This window comes from Camellia sinensis, chromosome 13 (assembly GCF_055761805.1).
Source record: "Camellia sinensis isolate YWXY chromosome 13, ASM5576180v1, whole genome shotgun sequence".
Classification (NCBI taxonomy): domain Eukaryota; kingdom Viridiplantae; phylum Streptophyta; class Magnoliopsida; order Ericales; family Theaceae; genus Camellia; species Camellia sinensis.
The window spans coordinates 93,245,960-93,261,823 of record NC_138973.1 but is presented as its reverse complement, the minus strand read 5'-3'; positions in this window follow the sequence as shown (position 1 = coordinate 93,261,823).

The following is a 15,864-nucleotide window of genomic DNA, read 5'->3' as shown; positions in this document are numbered from 1 at the left end:
CTTTCATTGTAATAATAATGATTATATAATATTTATTATTCATATATTTTGTGAAAAATTTTATTATTTTTGCTAACATATGTAAAACAAATAGTGAAGTAGAAACATATATATATATATATATATATGTAAGAAAATAATTTTGTTACAATATCAAAAAAATTAAGAAAATCTTTATATAAGGCTACTTGCCTTCTCGTTGACAAATTTTTCTATATTCTGAAATTCGATTAGCATAAGACATAATAGTAACAACCGCATGTTTTATTTCCAATATAGAAGTGTCATATATATGCATAGTTTCTTTAACAATCAAGTTTAAAATATGAGCACAACAACGAACATGAAGTAAATCACAATCAACAAGTAATTGTAAAGTTGATTTCAAATGAGCTACAATCTGATTGTAATATGTTGCATTATCTAAACTAACGGTAAATATTTTATTTTGCAAAGCCCACTCATATAATACATTTCTTATTTCTACCCTAAGTGAATGACCAGTGTATGAAAGTTCAACTAGTCTAAATGAAATGATTCTTTTACTAAATTTTCAATCATTATAAATAAAATGTGCAGTGATACATTAATATTCCAAACCACTATTTGACTACAGATTAAATGTTAAACAAACTCTTCTATTCAAATTTTTAAAAATGTCAAATAATTCAATTTTAATATCCTCAAATTTTTTAAAAATCCTATTTCTAATAGTATTTCTTGAAAAACCTTGATATTGTAGTGCAAAACCTCCATGAATCATTTCTAAAAAATTAGAACACCCATGTAGACACCCCATTTTTGACCGTCCTCAAGACTTGGACGTCATCGTTTGAACACACGATGATCATCCATGCTCGTGTTCGTTTTGAGTTCCCGAAGGTCTCAGCTGCGCGTCTTGCCTTAGAATCTCTCAACTTGTCTATTTTGTGCTTGGTTGTGGACCAAGGACTTGTGGTTTTGCTTCTAAGGGAAGATGGTGGCTTGTTGGCCATCCCTATAACCCATCGGCCAAGCCTTGTGCTTGTCGGCCTTGTTTTCTTGTCATCGGCCATAAGTGGTGGCCGATCGGCACTCTCTTTGGCCGATCGGCACCCTTTTTGGTCGATCAGCCATATCTTTTGGCCGAGACCTTTTTACCTGATTTTGTAGATATTTTTGTGCTAGCTGTGACAGCTGGTGAGCACAGATTTCATCCTCCATACACGTGTATGGAGGGATTGAAACAAGTCTCAAGCTTGCTCAACAAGCATGAGATTTGATTTTCTATAAGAAGGGAGACCCCTCTCCCTTTCCAGAGGTTCTGAAATCTTGATATAGAAGATATATATCACTCTCTCTCTATATTTGCACTTGTTTGTGCTCAAAAGTGTAATTTCTTCACACTTTTGCACTAAAGCACCTAGTGAAACACCATACTCTTGTTGCTGAGGTACTTGAGGTTTTTGTTTGAACTCAAAGTTTGGTTTTTAGCTCAGAAAGTTACTGAAGTTACCTCTTTGAAGTTGTTTTACAAGGGTGAGTCACTAACCTTCTTTTAAGCTTTGTGTTCATTGCTTACTTAGCTTTATTTGCATGCTTATTTTGGCTTAACTCTCAACTATAAAAAGCTTCATTTTCATGTGTTTGAAATGATTGTTTAAGGTCTTATTGGTGTTGGGGTGATCTACCCCCTTGAGTGCCTTGTTTTGCCTTGTTTTGGGCCACCCCTTTAGGCTTTTGTTTTAGCCTTTGTTTGACTTTTCTACCACTGAATTCCAGAGGAATTTCAATGGTGGAAAGTGTGCTTTGAGGCCTTAAATAGGAGAGGGTCATCCCCTCTCCTTGTGTCTGGCATGCTTGTATAGATGGCTCATCAAAGTAGCATGTTTGTGTAGCATGTATTGATTCCATTTTAGCAATTTTTTGGCGTTATTTTAGCATGCCTCAACTCTATTTTAGGTTGGTTTGATAGCATCTTGCATGCTTCACATACTTGTAGTGCAATCTTGCATGATAGCCTAACATGCATCATGTATTTGAACCATCATTCTAGCATGTTTTGGCTTAACTCCAAGAAGCTTTTGGCCATGTTTTACCATGCTTAAGGTCTAATTTGTGTTGTTTTGGTCATACATGCATTGGTTTGTATAGCCATGGTTCATTCTAGCTCATTAGCCTTGAGTTTCCAAGCCACTAGCATGCATTGCTTGGGCTATTCACATGATTTGGCATCATTTGTTATGTGATTTTAGAGCATGTTTCATTTCCATGGCCTCACATTTGTCACTATTTCCATGCTTTGAGGAGTTGGTTCTTTATGCCTTAAGAATAAGCCATTACGTATGCCATTTTGCTTAAGCTTGTAAGCTTCCATATCAGTGTGTATTTGGTCTCATTTTGCCATGATATAACTCTGATTTTTGTTGTTGAAGTCACCTCATGCTTGGTTTTGATAGGTGTAGTGTAATACTCCTTATTAGCCTTGCAAGTTCATGCTTCATGCCCTTCATGTTAGCTTGTTTTGGTGATGCTCCATGCATGTTTTAGACTCATTTTGGCATGATCTAGGACTATTTTGGGTTGCCTTGGCTATATGTTTCATGTATTGCATAGCTATAGTGTAAGTCCTTTGGCTAGCTCTAAGCTTTGAGCCCGTTAGCATGCTTCATTTGTTGTTTGTGCATGATTTAGCCTCATTTGGAATGTAATTTCAGAGTTTACTTCATTGCCACACTCTCATATTTTTCACTTCTTCATCATGTTTGAGGGTTGTGTTCCTATGCCTAGTTGAGGAGCCATTACATGAGCATGTGTCCTTGGCCCCCTTTTGTGCCTAAATTTTGGTATGTTGGCCACTGTTTTGGACCCTCTTAGGTCTATCCATATGCGGTTTGGTCCATTGAATATTGCATTACATGGTCCTTACCATTGCATGTTTGTTTGCATATTGTTGTATGACATTATTATTTGCATGTTGTTGCATTTTCATGATGTTTAGCATGTTGATTACATAGCATATTGTTGCATGCTTGTTAGATAGCATGTTGTTGCATGCTTGTTCCATTGTATTGTTGTTGCATGCTTGTTGCATTGCATATTGTCGCATGCTTGTCGCATTGTATGATTTTTGCATGCTTGTTGCATTGCATTGTATGTGCATGCCTTGCATTGCATTGTGTTTGGATAGGGTGTTAGTCCAAACACGAGGAACGAGGGACGTTTCATACTTAAAGTGATGAAACGTGCCTTATTTCTCGATCGTCGACCCTCTTAATCAAGCATGATAGAGGTTAAGGCATTTTTGTGCCTTTTGTGCATTCATGTGATATTGATTTGTGCAACTCGGCCTCTTTGGTCATCATGCATTGAAATGCGTGATTGATGGCTCGAGAGCCTAGCACTACACTCCTTTGAGCTTTAAACATGATAAGGAGTGTGGTTGCACACACATTTTCTTGCAAATGCACTGCCATGCCTCTGTTAGTGCTCTGTTGCAGCAAAATGAGAAGTTTGCAGGAAGAAGTGGCCGATCGGTTATCAAGTGTGCTAATCAGTTATCAATAATTGGCTGATAGCCTCGAATTTGGCCGATGACCATCATTCTTTGGCCGATGGCCCTTCCCCTTAGCCGACTACTCCTCATATTGTTCCTAAGGTGGATCAAAGGCATCTTGGAAGTTGGCACAATTTTCAAAAGCCCAGAAGTGTGCAAACCGAGGCATCATGAGGCACGACAGTGGATTTCCGAGCAAAACCGACCGAGCATGCATCTCTTCCTTGCCCGCGAGGCCATTTCACTACTTTTGATTAGTTTGCATGATTAGTCATTCAATTTGTTGTGTAATATCTCAACTAGCTTAGTATAGCTATTTGTTTCGATTCGGTTGTGGAATAATTAATTAGCTAAGTTAGTTAATTAGTTTGATTTGTAATAATTAGTTTAATTAGCGTAACTAGTTAGCTTATTATTCGGACCCTCCGTCGAGAGGGCGAATTTTGTAATAAGTGTGTGTGTGTGTGATGCATGTCTTCCAACTCCACGTCTTTCTCCCTTTTACTTAACTGCTTTCGATAATTAGTTTTAGGGCATATTTCAATTAGCATCCTTATACTTGCATGCATGCATGCATCCATTCATCTGTTTTGCATGCATCGGGCTCGACGCATCATGCTAACTGCATTGTATTTCAATTCCAATTTGAATACAGGTTATCTAGTTGCATTCACATGACATCTTAGAATAGCCGAGCCTATCTTAGTTGCATTTTGCATGTGTTGCATTAGGCATTCTTAACATAGCTAGGATCATGCATTAATTACTAATTAGCTTCTTTTTTGGCTCGAAGTATACTGTGAGTGTTTTCACTTTAGCATCCCTGCATGAGATGTGTATGTTGCCATGTTAGCATGCTTGTCATGTTAGCATGAAGTGTTTTGTTCCAACTTAGGCGATCTAGTCTATACTTGTATGCTATGCGCATCACATAGTAATTGTAGGTTAATAACCGGAATAAGAACACATGTGTTTTCAAAAACAAAATATCATGTTAGTAAAGGCCGATCTTTAATCGGGCGAGCGGGGGTGCTCATTGCATGACCTTCCCATCTCGTACCCAAGTTCCCAAGCCGAGGCAACTTTGGTGATGACGGACACGTGGCCTTAGGCACGAGTCAGGGTTTCCTAAATTTCCCAAAATAAAATATTTAGGTGGCGACTCTGTATCTGCAAAGCAGTCCATGTTTGGCACTTCTTTATTAAAAATCAATTTTCCAAAACGATTTTCCTAATTTGGACTCTTTGGTGATTTATCGGTCTCACATTGCACTTTGTGAGATTACATTCAGAACCGTGACGCGAGTCCGAACTGTAGTAGCTAAGAACAAAACGATTCGTGCCCTCGCGCGCAGAGAGCGGAGTTCTGGGGCGGTCTACAACCCACTAGTAGTAAAAGATTGTTCTTTTTTAATAATATAATCAACTACAAAATTTTATACACATGTAGGATCATATGAAAATGTTTGTAAATTACTGGTTGATGAACCCCCTAATTACATTTGAGTTCTAATATCGAGTTGTTACCTTTGTAAATGTATTTGAGCATGCCTTTTTAGATGGCTAGTACCCCCTTTGATGCAGCACTAAGTAAATGTGTACAATATTTATATTTTGCTTTAAATACAGTTGTACCATCAGGATTAGTTACAGATACTCTTTCAAAATGCTCCCAAATAGTACTAGATGTGCCCCTAGATGATGATGCTACTGTTGGAACTGGGATATTAGGTACAATAGAAGAAGAATCAACAGATTCATGTTGTGTATATTGATCAACATTTACATAAACATTAGAAAAATTAGGATCCATAGTAATTTGAGTAAAATAATATATATTAACTAACAATTAATTAAAATAATGAGTAGACAACAATGAGCAAACAATAACAAATAATATATGTTACAAAATAATTAACATATAAAAATGAGTAACTAATAAATATTAATTCAAATAATTAATGTTACCAGCTGGCAAATGCAATACAAAAATTAACTTCTTCTGATAAAAGTTTCTTCTTACACAATTGCAATTGCCACTTAGGAATAATACTTCAAAATTGATTGAAAGAGTTGAGAGTTTAGAGAGAATGAGAGTCTAAGAGATAGATTTGTTTGTGAAAAATAAAATGGAAGAGTGGCATTTATAGGAGTTATGGGGGGAGAGAGTAAGGGAGGGGTTAATTTATAAAATAAAATATAAAAAAATTGGCTATTGTGGAATTAATGGTCAAATGACCGGTTAATTTCTTACCATTGCACAGTGAAAGGCGGTAGAGCCATTAGGGCAAGTCAATCGGGTCAAGCCAGGTCAAGTCAGAGGGGGAAAAACTTTTATGGCCGGACCACAGGCTAAGAACATACATTAAGAGATGAAACCGTTGTGGCAATGTGGATTTTCTGGCGGTGTGGTTTTCTTGGGTAGACGGTGTTTTGATAGCTACATTCAGAGTTATAGTATTGTCTGGGTCGTTCAAAACGACACCAAGTGTGTTTCTCATTGTATGTGCTTGTAAAGTGTGAATTGCGTTCATTCTTCATAAACAATCACATTGTATCCTTAACTCATAATAATATCTTTACCCTTTACATTCTTTTAAGACATATGCTATACACCTTAAATTATATTTTGACCTTAACACATTAACCCAAAATCGATAACATCAAACTCCTATGCTGCAAAATACGTATATATACATCCATATTTTCAATTAATATACTCGAAATATAAAGACCACAATTTATAAAAATAATAGATTTCTAACATATGCATCATGAATGACAATAAAAAATACTCATCCACACATGACCCACTTTTTGTTTTTAAAAACAAAATATTTTTCAAATTAGCATTACAAAGTCAGATTTTCACACCCAAGTCAAACTCACGTATTTACGACATCCACACCGAACACAAATCTGGGGGATTATCCCAACCCTCATGCACCATATGCACCTGAATACCCAAAAACAAAGTGAGAGCCACATTCTCATTATACACAAGGGTGGGTATGAAGAATCACGTTAGGTTTCATTAAAAAAAAATGAAAATCAAACTGCTGAACTTCTAACTGAACCCAACATTACTAGAAACCCTAGCACAATGGTGATATGTAATTATCAAAAAAACGCATAAACAATACTTATTTTCCGACTCATTGTGTGTGCTTACATTTCAACCAGTGTAGCAAATTCCACAGAAGCAGCAACGGCCTCAGTTGGAGATGAATGTAGTTATGTGTGCTTGACTAGATGTGGTAATCAAAATAAGGAACCACAACAATGGAGTATGAATAAAGCTATATGCACCAATTGGTGTACCAATTAGTATACTAATGGATGATATGGCATAGTTTTAGAAGCTTTGAGCTTTTATAGTTTGTATAATGGGTAGGGTCCATAATTTTAAAGTGGCAATATCATAACATATGTTAGTACACTAATTGGTGTACTAATTGGTTGTATGTAGCACCATTGGTGGGGTATTAGGTTTTGAAATTTGAATGTGATGCCATTGATTACATCGTCAAAGTCGCTTACTATAAACACCCCATTTTGACCGGTCTTATGACTTGGGCACTTTCTTTTGAACACCTGATAATAAAAGTTGAAATGTGCTATCTTACAAATTGCTTAGTAAGAGAACCGAGTTCAAGCTTTAATCTCAACCTTACACCCATTTTGGCCAAACTATTTTAAACCCTCTTAAACCCTTTTCAAAATGTTTTTTGTCGTGTGGAGCCAAACATTTCTACAAAGTTAACAACACTTCATCTTCAACCTCTATTTTTCTCACACACACAACCTAAACACCATCCAACTTTGGATTGAAGCTCCTTGCTAAGGATCATAAGGCATACTCAATAACTTTGAGGGTGCTAGAAAAATGGTTTGACAACTAAGAAACTCACCCTCTTTACAAGAGGTGAACATTTGCCTCCTTTTCTTAATTTCTCTCTCTCTTTTTCATTGTCAAGCCTTGTGCTTCAGTATTAGCTTGTTATAATCATGTGATAAATCCTCATGGACGTGGGGGGAACTAGGATATAGCCACCCAGCCATTAAGTTGATTGTTCTCTTTATTTTCTTGTTCTTTTTTCTTGTTTCCTAGTGGTATAATTCATTGTTGTTGTATATAGATATGTTGATTGGAACCTTGTGGATGAGGAATGAAGTAGAAAGTAGCCACCCATCCACAAGAAGAGTAAATTCTTTCCTCTTTATACACTTTCTCATCACATATCTAATCATTCAGGCATGTTGGTCCATATGCTTCAACCCATGCTCAATCTTAATGAATAGTGGTAGTTGTTTCATAGGGCTAATTGGATGATTTTTGGGATTTGATGTTGAGAAGGTAGCTAGTTTTCATTTTTATTATTTTTTTAGAAGTAAAGTAAACAATTTTGGATCATAGATGTTGAAAACTCTTTTCTCAATCTTTTGTGATCATGGAAAGGGATCAAGACATCCTTGTTCCATGAATTGAAAAGGAGCCATTAATAGCCTTTCATGAATCTCTTATTTTCAAAGCAAACCTTCCACCAAGAAATAATGGACATTAATATACTATTTCCAATTAATAGCATGAATCTGGATATTAATCTCCTCTTATTCACAAAGTGATGATTGTAGGTTTCCATTTATTTCTTGGGCTTGAATTTTTTTCCAACCTCAATTTCGATTTCATTTGATATCATGTTGTATATAGTCATTTGTATTGTTAAATAAGGATGGAGGCCTATATACCCCTTTCATGAATGTTTTCTGTAACAGAAAGAGGTAAAAAGGATGAGCACCCCTTGGAAGATGTGTTTTGGTTCTGTTCTAGATCTACTGCACCAAATAGAGTTTCTATCGAATGTTATGCACGGCCGACCCCCTTCTATTCAGTATGCACTGCTAGATGAATTTCTTAGAACAAAACAAGGAAATTTCTAAGGAGTGCTCTCCTAGGCATTTTGTGGTTGTTGTTTAAAGTTTGCTATCTATTTTATTATGATTTGTTAGATTCAGCTTTAATTTGGCTAAATCAATTCATGGTTGTAATAACTTCTTCAACCTCGTGTCTTTTCCTTTTCTTATTCATTCAGTTGTTGTAACAATTCCCCCCTCTTCGTCTTTTTTTTCCATTCAATTGTTGTAATAACTTCTAACCCCACGTCTTTTTATTCCTTTTTTTTTTACGCTTTCTATATATGTTGCATCATGTTTTATTTATCATATCCATGTCTTGCACCCGCTTTCCATGCATTTAGATTCGGCCCATATGCATCTGTGGGATCTAACATTTCTAAATGTGATCTTGTTCGCTATATCATGTCTTAAAATGATTCACATATCATGTATTAGTAGCCGGATCTTTAGGTGCATTTTTTGTGTGTATTGCATTAGAAATTTGCATATAGGATCATGCATATACTTCTATCATATACTTTTAGCTTACCATAGAGGAGTATTAGGTGAGCATTTATAGTTTTAGCATCCCGCCTATGCATAATTTTTTTACTATGTCTAGCATTCACTATGCGGTTATTTGCTTAGTTGATATTTACATGATTGCCAGTGGATGGAGATTGTATCATTCAATTTGGAATGATGTTAATTCTTATGTATGTGGGCTCAGTTTTATTTGAGTTGTACACATTTCAAAACTCTTTCAAAATACATGAGATCAAAACGTTCCAAAATGAATGACATGATCTATACTTGTCTATTTCACATAGTAATGTTGGCATTATTAAAACCAGAACATGAGCATATAGTGTTTGTAAAAATCATATCATGATTTAGTATAAGCCGATCTTTTGATTGGTTGAGCGTAGATGCTCAATTCATGACCTTCCCTCTTTATACCTAAGGTTCTGAACCGAGGCATCTTTGGTTATGGTGAACAGTGGCCTTTGGCACGAGTCATAGGTTTCCTAGTTTTTCCAAAAAGTTTAAATAGTAACTCTGAGATTTGGTGATGCAACCTATGTTTGACATATTTTGCAATAAATGGATTATCTGTAAAATTGCCAGACCTGGACTCTTATTTTCTATTTCACACTGCACTAGTGATATCATATCAGAAATTCGGAGAGTCTGAACTATCGAGTGCGCTCGGATACCCCTAGGACTCCCACACTTACCATATTTGAGGAAATCGAGGTGGGATTTGAGTATTCAAAATGAGAGGAAGTTGATATGGAAATTTTCTTATTTTGGGATGGCTTGATTTGTGGAATTCTCAAAATATTCCAAAAATGAGTACAAAAACCAAACTTGTAATTTCAAGATATATGGATATTTTGGTCATTTATGGGTATTAACCAGCATTTCGAATTTTGTAATTTTCACAAAGATGAGACTATTAGGTTCATTAGATTATTTAAAAGACTTATTGATTACTAAGATATGAAAAAAGATTTATTGGTACTTCCTCCTTTACAAAATTCAATAATATAAATTCACAAGTCCAACACCAACCACCAAGATCCCTATAACGAAAAAAACAAAATAAAGACTTTTTAAAAAGGATGAAATAATTAATTTTCTTTCCATCATTGACAAAATTTAATCCCACACCTCTCAATTAAATAAATAAATAAATATATATATATATATATATATATAAGGGATATTTGATAATTTAATTCAGCACTTAAAATTAAATATATTAAATAATAATCAATTAAGTTCTTTTGATAACTACTATTGATAACACTTAAAAATTTAGTGCCTCTTAAAATATAGGTTAAAAGTTTTTTTTAAAAAAAATTAAGTCATAAAACTTACTATAAATAAGTGTCGATATACATTATTATAAACTCACTACCATTACCACCACTACCAGCACCACCACCATCATGCCACTGTTACCACTACCACCACCGTCGCTGCTACCACTGTCACGACGTTACCGCCGCCTCTACTATCACCACTACTAGTACCACTACCTTCATTACCATTATCATTGTTCCCATAAGCACCAACATCATTTTATTACCACCACCAAACCACAACCATAGTCGCTATTGCCATTACTACTACCACTACAACAACCTTTCACCTCTACAACCATTGACTCCATTGTCATAACTATCACCATAACAACCACTATCATTACATCACCACCAGTACTTCTTTTTTATCTTCATAACATTACCTTTTCACCATCACTACAACCACTATCCATCTATCTCCATTACCATTGCCATTAGCACATAGTTAACGTCTCCCCCTCCTCCTCCTCCTCCACTACTACCACCAACTCATCATCACAATATAAAAATTGAAATATATAATTTGAAAAAAATAAATTTTAAATTTGATCTTATACATATCAAATAATTTATTTTTTAGTTCAGTACTTAAATTTTTATCAAACAGTTTTTTAAATTAAAAAATCCAACATTCAGTTTTCAGTATTTAATTTTTTATTTTAAATTTTCAACTTTCAATTTTATCAAACACCACCTAAATGAAAAACTAAACCAACAACAAAATTGATAATGCTCCGGTATGATCCTATCACAAAATTATGTAAGTTTTTACAAAATTATGTAAGTTTTTAAAAATTTATATAAGTGATTTCACAAAAATACATAAGTTGAAAACAACTGAATGTAAGTTCACTTTTATAAATAGATTTATACGAATTTATGTTCAACTTATATATTTTTATAAAATTATTTATATAGATTTATAAAAATTCAAGTAATTATCACTGCAACATATAAGAGTTGTAGAAATCAAATACTTTGGTCTCTAAAAGTGAAAATTTTGTTACAAAAGATATTTAATGACTAATTTCTATCGTCATGAGGATAGTCACTAAAAAGTCGTCGCGAAAAGTCAAAAACAAGATTTTTAACAGCAAAATTTAAAAAATGTCACTAATAAATAGTCTTTTAGGACAAAATAATTTGGTCTCAAAATGATTTATTTTTTTAGATAAAAAATTTGGTCCCAAAAGGATAATAATTCATCACTAATGTCTAATTTTTGTTGTTAAAAATATAATAACGACATTTTTCGTAACAAAAATATTTAGTCCTTAAAAAATAATTTTATTCTTAAATTTTAATTTCTAAAACTTTAATTTTAGGTCAAAGATGTTGAAAACTCTCTTCTGAATCTTTTGTGATCATGGAAATGGATCAAGACATCCTTGTTCCATGAATAGAAAAGGAGCCATTAATAGCCTTTCATGAATCTCTTATTTTCAAAACAAAGCTTCCACTAAAAAATAATCGACATTAATATACTCTCTCCAATTAATAGTATGAATCTGGATATTAATCTACTCTTATTCACAAAGTGATGATTGTAGGTTTCCATTTATTTCTTGGGCTTGAATTTTTTTCCAACCTCAATTTCTATTTCATTTGATATCATGTTGTATATAGTCATTTGTATTGTTAAATAAGGACTGAGGCCTATATACCCCTTTCTTCAAGGTTTTATGTGAGAGAAATAGGTAAAAAGGATGAGCACCCCTTAGAAGATGTGTTTTGGTTCTGTTCTGGATCTACTGCACCAAACAGAGTTTCTATCGAATGTTATGCACAGTCGACCCCCTTTCTATTCAGTATGTGCGGCCAGATGAATTTCTCAGAACAAAACAAGGAAATATCTAAGGAGTGCTCTCCTAGGCATTTTGGGGTTGTTGTTTAAAGTTTGCTATCTATTTTATTATGATTTGTTAGATTCAGCTTTAATTTGGCTAAATCAATTCATAGTTGTAATAACTTCTTCAACCCCGTGTTTTTTCCTTTTCTTATTCATTCAGTTGTTGTAACAATTCCCCTCTCTCCGTCTTTGTTTTCCATTCAATTGTTGTAATAACTTCTAACCCCACATCTTTCTATCCCGTTTATTTTTACGCTTTCTATATATGTTGCATCATGTTTTATTTATCATATCCATGTCTTGCACCCGCTTTCCATGCATTTAGATTTGGCCCATATGCATCTGTGCAATTTAACATTTCTAAACGTGATCTTGTGCGATATATCATGTCTTAAAATGATTCACATATCATGTATTAGTAGTCGGATCTTTAGGTGCATTTTTTGTGTGTATTGCATTAGAAATTTGCATATAGGATCATGCATATATTTCTATCATATACTTTTGGCACCGTAGAGGAGTATTGGGTGAGCATTTATAGTTTTAGCATCCCGTCTATGCATAATTTTCTTATTATGTCTAGCATTCACCATGTGGCTATTTGCTTAGCTGATATCTACATGGTTGCCAGTGGATGGAGGTTGTATCATTCAATGGAATGATGTTAATTCTTATGCATGTGGGCTCAGTTTTATTTGAGTTGTACACATTTCAAAACTCTTTCAAAATACAGGAGATCAAAACGTTCCAATATGAATGACATGATCTATACTTGTCTATTTCACATAGTAATGTTGGCATTATTAAAACCAGAACATGAGCATATAGTGTTTATAAAAATCATATCATAATTTAGTATAGACCGATCTTTTGATTGGTTGAGCGCAGGTGCTCAATTCATGAACTTCCCTCCATATACCTAAGGTTCTGAACTAAGGCATCTTTGGTTATTGTGAACAATGGCCTTTGGCACGAGTCACGAATTTCTTAGTTTTTCCAAAAAGATTAAATAGTAACTCTGAGATTTGGTGATGCAGCCTATTTTTGACATATTTTGCAATAAATAGATTTTCTGTAAAATTGCTAGACCTAGACTCTTATTTTCTATTTCACACTACACTAGCGATATCATATCAGAAATTGGGAGAGTCTGAACTATCGAGCACGCTCAGATACCCCTGGGACTCCCACACTTACCATATTTGAGGAAATCGAGGTGGGATTTGTGTATTCAAAATGAGAGGAAGTTGTTATGGAAATTTTCTTATTTTGGGATGGCTTGATTTGTGGAATTCTCAAAATATTCCAAAAAGGAGTACAAAAACCTTTTACTAAACTTTGGGCAAACGTGTAATTTCAAGATATATGGATATTTTGGTCATTTATGGGTATTAACCAGCATTTCGAATTCTGTAATTTTCACAAAGATGAGACTATTGGGTTCTTTAGATTATTTAGAAGATTTATTTATTACTAAGATATGAAAATAAGATTTATTGGTACTTCCTCCTTTACAAAATTCAATAATATAAATTCACAAGTACAACACCAACCACCAAGATCCCTATAACGAAAAAAACAAAAAAACAAAATAAAGACATTTTAATAGGGATGAAATAATTAATTTACTTTCCAGCATTGAAAAAATTTAATCCCAAACCTTTCAATTAAATATATATATATATATATAAGGCATATTTGATAATTTAATTCAGCACTTAAAATTAAATATATTAACTAATAATCAATTAAGTTCGTTTGATAACTACTATTGATAACACTTAAAAATTTAAGTGCCTCTTAAAATATAGGTTAAAAGTTTTTTTTTAAAAAAATTAAGTCATAAAACTTACTATATATAAGCGTCGATATACATTATTATAAACTCACTACCATTACCACCACTACCAGCACCACCACCATCATGCCACTGTTACCACTACCACCGCCGCCACTGCTGCCGCCGCTGCCACGACGCCACTATTTTTACCACTACCTTCATTACCATTATCATTGTTCCCATAAGCACCAACATCATTTTATTACCACCACCAAACTACAACCATAATCGCTATTGCCATTACCACTACCACTACAACAACCTTTCACCTCTACAACCATTGACTCCATTGTAATAACTATCACCATAACAACCACTATCATTGCACCACCACCATCACTTCTTTTTTATCTTCATAACATTACCTTTTCACCATCACTACAACCACTATCCATCTATCTCCATTACCATTGCCATTAGCACATAGTTAACGTCGCCCCCTCCTCCTCCTCCACTATCACTATCAACTCACCATTACAATATAAAAATTGAAATATATAATTTGAAAATAATAAATTTTAAATTTGATCTTATACATATCAAATAATTTATTTTTTAGTTCAGTACTTAAATTTTTATCAGATAATTTTTTAACTTAAAAAATCCAACATTCAGTTTTCAGTATTTAATTTTTTATTTTAAATTTTCAGTTTTCAACTTTCAATTTTATCAAACACCACCTAAATGAAAAACTAAACCAACAACAAAATTGGTAATGCTCCGGTATGATCCTATCACAAATTTATATAAGTGATTTCACAAAAATACATAAGTTGAACACAACTGAATGTAAGTTCACTTTTATAAATAGATTTATACAAATTTATGTTCAACTTATATATTTTTATAAAATTATTTATATAGATTTATAAAATTTCAAGTAATTATCACTACAACATATAAGAGTTGTAGAAATCAAATATTTTGGTCTCTAAAAGTGAAAATTTTGTTGCAAAAGATATTTAATGACTAATTTCTATCGTCATGAGGATAGTCACTAAAAAGTCATCTCGAAAAGTCAAAAACAAGATTTTTAGTAGCAAAATTTAAAAAATGTCACTAATAAATAGTCTTTTAGGACAAAATAATTTGGTCTCAAAATGATTTTTTTTTTAGATAAAAAATTTAGTCCCAAAAAGAAAATAATTCATCACTAATGTCTAAATTTTGTTGTTAAAAATATAATAACGACATTTTTCGTAACAAAAATATTTAGTCCTTAAAAAATAATTTTATTTTTAAATTTTAATTTTTAAAACTTTAATTTTTTTGTAGTGTATATAATAAAATTAAGGAAAATTTGGCTATAAACTCCATTTACCTTCCTTTCATTGTTAAAAGGACTAAGAAAAAAATTATACTTTCTAAACCCCCTCATAATTATAAAGTCTTGCATAAAGGACAAATTTATTATTTAAATATATATTTTATATGACTATTATACCCACTCTCTTCCCCACTCTCTTCTTTTCCACAGATGGCCTCTTCAAGAAGACCGGCGAGTTCTGCAACTTGTGCGGCACCGAAGCCACCGTCATCACCTTCTCCAACGCCGGCAACACCTTCGCCTTCGGCAACCCTCCATTGACTCCGTCCTCGACCATTACCTCTACATGACTTCATCATCCTCCAGAGCCTCCGCAAGCTTCTCTTCCCTCTTTCGATATAGGGTTTCAACTCAAATCTGTGCACCATGAACGATTCCGATCTCTAATCTCCCGAGATATATATATATATATATATATGTGTGTGTGTGTTTGTGTGTTTTGAGATTTGAATTCAAATATATAGATTTTTGAAAGCTCAAAGTTTTAAAAATCTGTAAAATCTGAAAAATCTGAAGAACCGGGGTATGAAAAATTGAGATTTCTCT